Raw genomic sequence first — 9,119 nt, forward strand, 5'->3', positions numbered from 1 at the left:
TTTCCCCATTTTGGTATTCTCCAGATGTGTAAGACTTTCAAGACCATGGTGGTTAGCAAATAGTTCTAAAAAGCTTACAGAAAAACCTCCAAGGAGCTAGATGCATCATAAGCAACTTACTGATTTGTTTTGCATAATACATTAAGGTATGGTTTGCTTAACCGTGGTTTAAAGAAGTCTCAGTTGCTTGAATTCTCATGTCACATTATGTGTTATGTACATAATGAGGAGTCTGTTAACTGATGGGGAAGAAAGCAAGAAAAATCAGGAAGAAGAAAGATTGCAAGATCTAGGAAAATTGCTGGACAAAAAATTAAATGCACTAGATTTCAACAGATCTATATAAAATATGATTAAAACTAGATCCACCCAATATTGAGACAGAAAAGTAAATAACTACTTCAGCATATGTTATAAAAAAGTATCTGAGCACAGCGGGTGGCTTTCATTTAAAAACCAACATTTATGGACATTACTAGGTGCTGCATGCTTATTGAACTTCTGTTTTCCTCTTCAGGTTGACCTTCTTGAAGGAATTATTATGAGAACCACTTTGAATTCACAAATAGTTTTTAACATTTTATCTTCTATCTCAAATGAGTTAACTAGAGAGAAGTTTGCCATGAACGGCTGCCATCTCTGGTGATAGTTAGAGGGAATTGCCAAACTTTTTTCAAAAAAAAGTTGCTTGAAATGTAAACTGAACTCAGCCATAATACTTTATTTCAGTTCATTTTCCCTTCACCCTAATTTAGCTGCATCACATGAGGAGTTAGGGTTTAGGTATATTGACAATAAAACACAAACAGGTGTTGTGATTTCAATTATGTTGTGAACAGCCTCAAACATAGCCAAGTCATTATGTAAATTCTGCAGATTTTGCAAGTTGTATGGTTCCTTAATTCCCAAAAGTTTTTTTCTGATTAGAAGAGAACATACTAAGGATCTTATATATTGTACATGTATTTTCCTTGGTGGTGGTGGTGGAATCAACCAGGATATTGAAATGATTATGTTCAAGGCTTGGTGGCATGGAAGTCATTACAATTATTTCCAGCACCTATTCCTACCATGTGTGCGTGTGTGTGTGTGTGTGTGTGTGTGTGTGTGTGTGATTACTGACACAAACATTAATTACAGAACTAAACATATCTAACAGCCAAATGTTTTTAAAACATTTAAAATGTTTTTAAAACTAAAATATAGAATTTTAAGTAGTTTATTATGTTTACCGAATTTTCCACTTGCAAATACCTGGCCAGGTTTTGCCATTTCAGAAAGCAGATACAAGGAATGGGACGGTGTTACTCATAGGGTGGTCATGTCTGGTGGGGCAGATCTATTATCTTCAGCCTACAGGTCACCTTTTTCCTAAATCAAATTCCGCGATTCAGGGGGGAAAAAGGGCAGAAGATCACTGACTTTCTTGTCTGAAAGCATTCTCACACACTGGGAAATCCACAGGCTTCAGCAGATGCCCTTTAACCAAGCCAAGCTTCAAAGGCAAATGGAGATTAAAGGGATAGTGTAATATGATGGAAGGATTTTTCATAGCAGTTACAGGCTGCTAAATAAGGTCATCAAGAGGTTAGCATTTAAATTGAATCATTTTCATTAGAAATCGCACACACATTTAAAAAAAAAAACCAGCAGAAATTCAATTACAGTGGGATATCTCCCTCAAGAGGGCCTGTACAATGTAACCCATTAAGAGGAATGCAGTTGACTATTATTCCGTATGTTATCTGGGACTTAATAATTTATTTCATTTCAGCTGACTTCCAGCGGAAGTAGCAATAAAAAAAAATACCAAGTACCTGGCAAATGAATGTAGTTTAAACAGAATATATTAACTTTTATATGATATTTTAATAAAATTGTGCTTTTCCTTCTTGACATATATAAAATATTAGGGTAGGCAAAGTTGTTTCACAGTTGAAACTCCACCCACCTTACCTTATTTAACAGAAAGGAGCTGCCTACCTTCAAATAAGCTATTTGCAAAGGAAAGGCAGGATTTTAACGTAAAACCTGGTGTCACATTTATAAGGAGATGATTGATGAGACATCTTCTGGAGTCCCAGAAGAAAGAGTGGGTGCTTTTTTAATGATTTCCCCATAATGTCCAACCCATTGGAAGAATGACAAACAGAATTGGGACTAAGGATAGCCTCAGGGGGAAAAAAAATGTTATCGAATTTCTCTTGTGGAATGGAAAGGAGTGGGGGTGAGGAGAGAAAGAACAGCAAAACCATGAAAAAGTCCCATTATTACAATTAGCTCCCATTTGAGACACTAGAGCACTTACTATCTTGGTTAAAATGTATCGGATATCAAAAAGTAGCATGAGCTGGACCTGGTATCTTCTTTTCACAAAACTCCTTCTCAGCACAGTGGGGAGAGTACGAGTGGCACTACTCAGATTAGGACTAAATTCATACTAAGCCAAGGCTTGATTTTTTTTTTTTTTTAGGGTTCACTTAATAAACTATACTTGGCTTAATTGCACAATGTACTCATGGCTTACAAACTTCCTAGCTGAAATATAAAACAGGAGGGCCAAAGGAGCTTGATGGGTTAGCAAAGACTTATAGGAATGCACCCGCGGCCTTCTGGGTAGGAAACTAGCTCTCCTCATACCAGTTTCTTCTCACCATTTTTCATGATTTATTGATTGCGCTATTCCTCCCATACTTGCCACATCTGGCGCTTCTAATTTAGATCTGTTTGCACAAATTACTAGCATATGGTTTTATAAACTATAGTCTACCAAATTAAATAAACTGAATCCACATGTTTAGTTATAAAGCTAGCATACTTTACATACATTTTCACAAACAGAGCACCCTTAGTAGGCATAGGAAGAAGGTAGAAAGAAGGCTTTCCTCCACTGACCATTAGGTCAAGATCTGAACAAGGAATAGGGTTGTAAGAAGCCTTGGGAGTCTTCTAATCCAAACTTGTTCAAGCAAATGGACAAATGGATGTCCAATCTCTTCTTGAAAGCCTCCAATGATGGAGAACCCACTACTTCCAGAGGAAGGAAGGAAGGAAGGAAGGAAGGAAGGAAGGAAGGAAGGAAGGAAGGAAGGAAGGAAGGAAGGAAAGAAGGAAAGGAATTTTTTCTGCCTGTTTACAAAACACCCTTCTTGGCACAGAATCCGGAACAGCTTTAGAACAGAAGGCACACAGCTCCAATTACAATTGTTCCTATGAGATTTTAGTCACAGGAACTGAAAACTGTCCAAAAGTACATCTAGACTGACAGTGGTTCTGTCTAAGACATGTTTCTTATTCTTTTCTGTTTTCCACTTAGGAACTAAAAAGCTCTAGCAGCTGCCTCTCCTAAGCAGGGAAGCAGCTCTTGGACCTTCAGCAAAAATGCCATTGATTTAATATATTTTAACACTGGGTGAGCGGTCAGTCAAGACTGCTCTGCGTGGGCACAATTCGAAACCATTTTTCTGGCAACCAACCTTGAATTTCAATGCAAGAACCCTCCATGCCTTCAGAACCATCATTTTAGCCCCCGCTTTTTTCATTAATTAGCTATCAAAGTTATGAGCCACCTGAGATTCTTCAGAGACTAGTCAGTTAACAATCACCTTTCTGATAGAGGCTGCAGCGAGCAACATCCAGAAGGCTGCAGATTGCCCACCTTGAAACAAAGCAAAGCAAAAAATGCACATCACATTTTGTTCTCTTGGTTAGCCAAACTAAGAGGCAGCCTAATATAGATTCCCCAAAGCCAGTAACAGGTCATCTCCAGCTGTCCAGGCTCCAAGCTGCCGGCCAAAAGGATTGGCAAAGCTTGTGGAAAGTACATCCCTTTAAAACAGGATGGGGGCAAAGTGACTTTTGGAAAGTAACAATAGGATTACTTTTAATCCAATTCGTATATCTAACCTGAAGGTGGATGTACTATATGAAATTAGACATGAACACAGCCTTGCGTTTAAAAAGCAGCGTTTGCTGTATCTGGGCAGCAAAAGTAAACAACTCTCACAATTACATGGCTCTCGGGACTTTCAGGCCACTCCCCTTGCCTGGTCCTTTTCCAGCTCAGCCCACTTCGGTGGTGTCTGCAAGGCAGCCCAAAAATTTGATATAATTGCTACGACCATTCAACCAAAGTCCAATCTCTTTTGAAGTATGTTATGATGCATGTTAAAAAAGGAGTAAGGCTTCAATTGTATGATTATGGTGGCCATCCTGACTATTTTGATCCCTCTGTTATCTCTGGCACACACTCAGTTTTGTGAAGCAGGACTTTTGAACAGAGGTGCTGCTGACTGACAAAAGGCAATCAGGACAATGTCAGATTTCCAAGACTCATATTTCTGCTTTCACATGTTTAGGTTCTACATAATGAGCAGCTTCTCTTGCTCCCTATTGTTACATATACAATGCTGGCTTGCAGAATGTTGCAGAATGATGGTTCAGTCAACTAAGTTTTCATCTTTGAAGAACTCTGTACATTCTACCACAAAATGTGGTACCGATTTATGACAGAAGAAAGGAAGATTTCATTTGCCTGATTTGTCCTGTCTAATTAAGATATACAAAAAAAAACCAAGAATGCTAGAGGACTCTAACATTTAAGTCTCAAATCATTCCCAAGTTTGTTTGATTGCTTCTAGAAGAAAAATCAAATCTCCAACTGCAGCAAAACACAACAAAGAAAGGCTGTAGATTTTATCTTCAAGTCAAGGTTAACTTTTGGGGAAATCATTTAACACATCTATGTAATTTCTATCGCAACATTCCAGAAGAGGCTTGTCACTGCATATTGGGATACTTTTTCAACTTCCCAACCTGGCTTGCGATCCTGTTATTCCTCTACACATGTCCCATCCTATAACTAACCAGACTTCTTCTTACCCTACTTCTTCCCCAATGGGGAAATCTATCATTCCTGGAACTTGGTCATATATTGCCAACACAGAAGCCTAAATTTAAGATCAGCTATTTTTTCCAGGTATCATCATGCAATAATGGAAACCAGCCTAGATTCTCCCATTAAAAAAATCACCATCCAAATAGTGCCAGATGATAAATGTTTGTCTGCTTTTAATTACTTTAACCTGGTATTCTCACAGAAAAGTTTGTGAAAGCAGCATTGATGCATGAAATTTCATGTGAGAAGGCCAACATCTTGTAAGATAATGAATTTTGTTGTTGAATCCAGCCATCTGGAACTCCATGTTGATGATCTCTTATTTTGTATTCACATTTAGCAACTACAATTGGGCACAGCCACTCAGGCATTAAGCCAAGCAATCACTAAGTGAAACAACTGTACTTACTTAAGCTTTCCTTTGCTTTAAAACCTGTGAAAGTCATAAAAACAAGGATTGGTTGTAAAATTATTTCTTCATCACAGAGTAATTGTGCACATCTGCTAAACAAGGCAGTCACCAAACAAGGATTTATTTTGTAGGTAGACATGCGTTAGATTAGTTAGTCTTGGAGATATTTGGATTTTTGCCAGAGGAAGGCAACCAGGTTTCAGATCAGGTATTCTGGATTTCAACTTTCATCAGGTCTAACCAGTATTACCTATGACAAGGAACTATAGGTGAGCAACCTTTCTGCTACAGTTTTCAGAGAACTGAAAGTAAGTGGAAAACTGAGGTGAATTTAAAAACTATAATAAAAGATGCTCCTTTTCTCCAATGTGTTGAGGAGAATCCAAATAATGGGTTAACTCTGCCTTTCTGCTCATTAGACTGAATCTGTCAATCTTTTGTAGCCACGCCTCTCACATCTGTGTTCTCAGTTTTGACTCAGTCTTTAGCTCGAATAGATGCTTATAGATTAAATCCAACTTTCAAACCTAAAAGAGCAAAAGGCACAGAACTTCCCTTCCTTGGATTCTCACTTGGGCAACAGGAAGGCAATCAGCTTTGTCCAATGTTGACAGGGAAAGCGAACTGACAGGCAGCCCCTCCCCCCCCCCCCAGTCTGATCAGCATGGCTGACATTATCCGTCTCAGTCCAGCAGAGCCGAGGTCCCTTGAAACTTCTCATGGTCTGCGGAGGGGACTGGAGTCACTGCCTGGTCTCCAGTGCATACTTATTGGTGGCAATCAATCAGCCATGGCAGTGTTTCCACTCAAAACTAGTCTGCCTTCTTTGAAGGGCTGGATGCAGCAAAATGAGTCTTCTGCAGCAACAGACAACTGTGAAGAAACTGTAAGTGGGGAAGAATTGGGTTTGTCAGCCAAGCCCCAGGCTCCACTTTTCAATGCCAAAATTGGCTATCACAGGAACAGCTGCCCAAATCAGGGCAAAAGCCCTTTCCTCCAAAAAGGCCACTAAGGCCAAGGAGAAAGACGCACAGAGACATCAAAAGACCCTAGTCATGGAAATTGCTAAGGCAGAAAGGGAGGCAGAGTGATGTAGGCAAATGAATTCCCCCATGGGTGAAACTGCCTTTTCCTGTGCTTTTCAGCCTCAACCGTTGCAGCCTGAGTGAGGCCAGGCAAATAAATAGCTTGAGCTCCCAGTCTTCGTCACCAGATGGCGCTCAGAAGCAACCCTCTCAGCCAGTTTTCAATGACAGACAGCAATGAGATGTTCCTTACTCCCCTTTCCAATCTGCTCCCAGCAGAAGGGCATTGGGAACCAGCTCCCAAAAGGATAAAATCTACCCCAGAGCCTACCTTTACCCATACAGTAGCAGAACTCCATCCAAGGGAAAATCAGGAACCAGAAAGCTCCACTCAAATGAGGCTCTTGACCTCAGAGGCTAATGTTTAGGGGATTGCTGCAGGCATGCAGCAAAACCATCAGGCAGCCTCTGCAGTGTCTGATAACATCCTGCACCAAGGGCAGCATTCTGCACCCCAGATTCCAAAAAGAATTGTCAGTCCTCCAAAGGTCTCATTCCCTTACCCCCTCCATACAGAGCCAAGGATCTCTCTAGGATGATGAGGAACACAGGGAATTGACGCTATCTGAGGATGAAGGGGTGGCTTCAGACACCCCAGCCATCACAGGGCTCTTTCACCCTGCCTCATTTAAGAAACTTTTATACAAGGCCAGGACCACAGCTCACATAGGAGTGGACCCAGCCACATCTGATTCAGCATTGGGCTTGTCTGACCCAAATTATTTACTGTTTTCAGAGTCTGCCACAAATAACGAGATTCTCTCCCCAAAATTATTCCTGGATGTTGTCCAGCGACAATGGGTGTCCAATGCTATCTGGATGACATATTAATCCAATCTTCCTCTCACCTCTGGGCAACAGAGGATCTATGCTTCACAATCCGGGTCCTCCAGGATCACGGATTCTCAATCAACTACAAGAGCCACCTTGCCCCTATCAACTGGCTACTACATCTAGGAGCATACATAGACACCACATTGTGCGTAGTCTCCCTGTTCCAGGAACACTAGGACAGCATCAGAACTTTGTCAACTCAGATCCAATCGGATCATACAGTGCCCCTGATCCTTCTCTCGCAGCTCCTGGGCAAGATGGTGTCATGCATCCACACTGTTCTCAGGGTACATCTGCATGCCAGGATATTAAAGTGGTTCCTCCTGCCTTACCAGAGATTCAGCAGAAGCAACTCAACCACCAAAGTCTGGTCCCACCAGAAGTACATCACTCCTTCCAGTGGTGGGTGTCCCAGGCCACAGCCAAGGGATGTGCGCCTTCAAGGAACCGAACCGTCTCACCAGCATCATGGATGCCTTTGTTCAGCTGGGATGCCCACTTGCAGACCCAGATGACACAGGGGCAGTGATCTCAGGAGGACTTATGGAACTGGCTAGAATTCAAAGCAGCCCACTTAGTCCCCAGACAGTTCCAGGATACAATCTCTGGTCACCATGTGCCATACTAACAGACAACATAGCCACCAAGGCCCATATCATCCGCCAAGGGGGCACCCACTCCAGGTCCCTCATGCGAGATGCTGGGCATTTGGGGCTCTGGGTGGAATGACATTTCCTATTCCTGAGAGCAGAGCATATCTTGGGAATAGGTAGTCACATTGACCACTCAGAGTAGCGCCTGCACCTCCACCTGTTCAAGGGACTGTTCAAATGTTTCACTTCTCTGATCCCAGACCTGTTTACCACTCCATCGAACAGCCAAGTACCCAGGTTTTATACCAGGTTTACAACATCGGGGAAGGAAGGGATCAATGCACTTCGCATTCCACGGACCCAAGGGCTACTATATGCCTTTCTTCTGCTTCCCCTCATCCCAGGGGTAATTGGGAAGGTACTGGCGGAGAGAGGGAAGATCCCATTCCTGGCTCCTCACTGGCCCAGAAGACCATGGTTCACCAATGTGGTAAACTAATCAGTGTCCAGATCCCACCAGAGAAAATCTCCCATAGTCAGGGAGCTCTTCTCCATCCAGAACCCCAATGGCTCCAGATAACCATTTGGCAATTGAGCAGGGAGAGCTTTGTGGCTAGACAACTTCTCCAGCATAGTGATACAGACCATCCAAGACTCTAGGTCATCTACCAACTGGATTTATGACTCCACCTGGAAAACCTTCTGCACCTGGTGCTCCAAAATCTCTATTGATTCCTTCTCAGAATTGGTGGCCCAGATCTTGGACTTCTTGCAGGACAAGGGCCTTTCACCCAATATGATACACAGGCAAGTGGCAGCCTTGTCCTCCATGTTATCTTGTGGGGATCTGGAGTCCCTTGCACAACACCCTATTGCGCGCAGCTTCATCAGAGGTGCAACTAATTTAAGACCTCTGACGATATAACGATATCCCACCTGGGAACTGCCCAAAGTCCTACAGGCTCTCTCCTCTGTGCCTTTCAAACCATTGCGCTCTGCCAGCCTTTGTTTCCTCACCTGCAAGGTAACCTTTCTTGTGGTCATCACTTCGGTGATGCGCATCTCTGAATTGGCATCCCTCTCAATAAGGCCTGTGTGTCTTTCATCCTAAGAGTGTTTCTACGATTAGATCCTTTGTTCCTTCCCAAGGTTAATTCCTTATTTCACAGGGCTTAGGAACTAATTTTACCAGAATTCTGTCCTGCCCCATTCTGCGCCCTAGAGAGGAAATGGCACACCTTGGACGTTAGGAGGACTTTCCGTATCTATATTAAGAGGATAGCTCTTTCGGAAATCAG

This window comes from Pseudonaja textilis, chromosome Z (genome assembly GCF_049901715.1).
Source record: "Pseudonaja textilis isolate UNSWEBS1 chromosome Z, rPseTex1.2, whole genome shotgun sequence".
NCBI classification, from domain to species: Eukaryota; Metazoa; Chordata; class Lepidosauria; order Squamata; family Elapidae; genus Pseudonaja; species Pseudonaja textilis.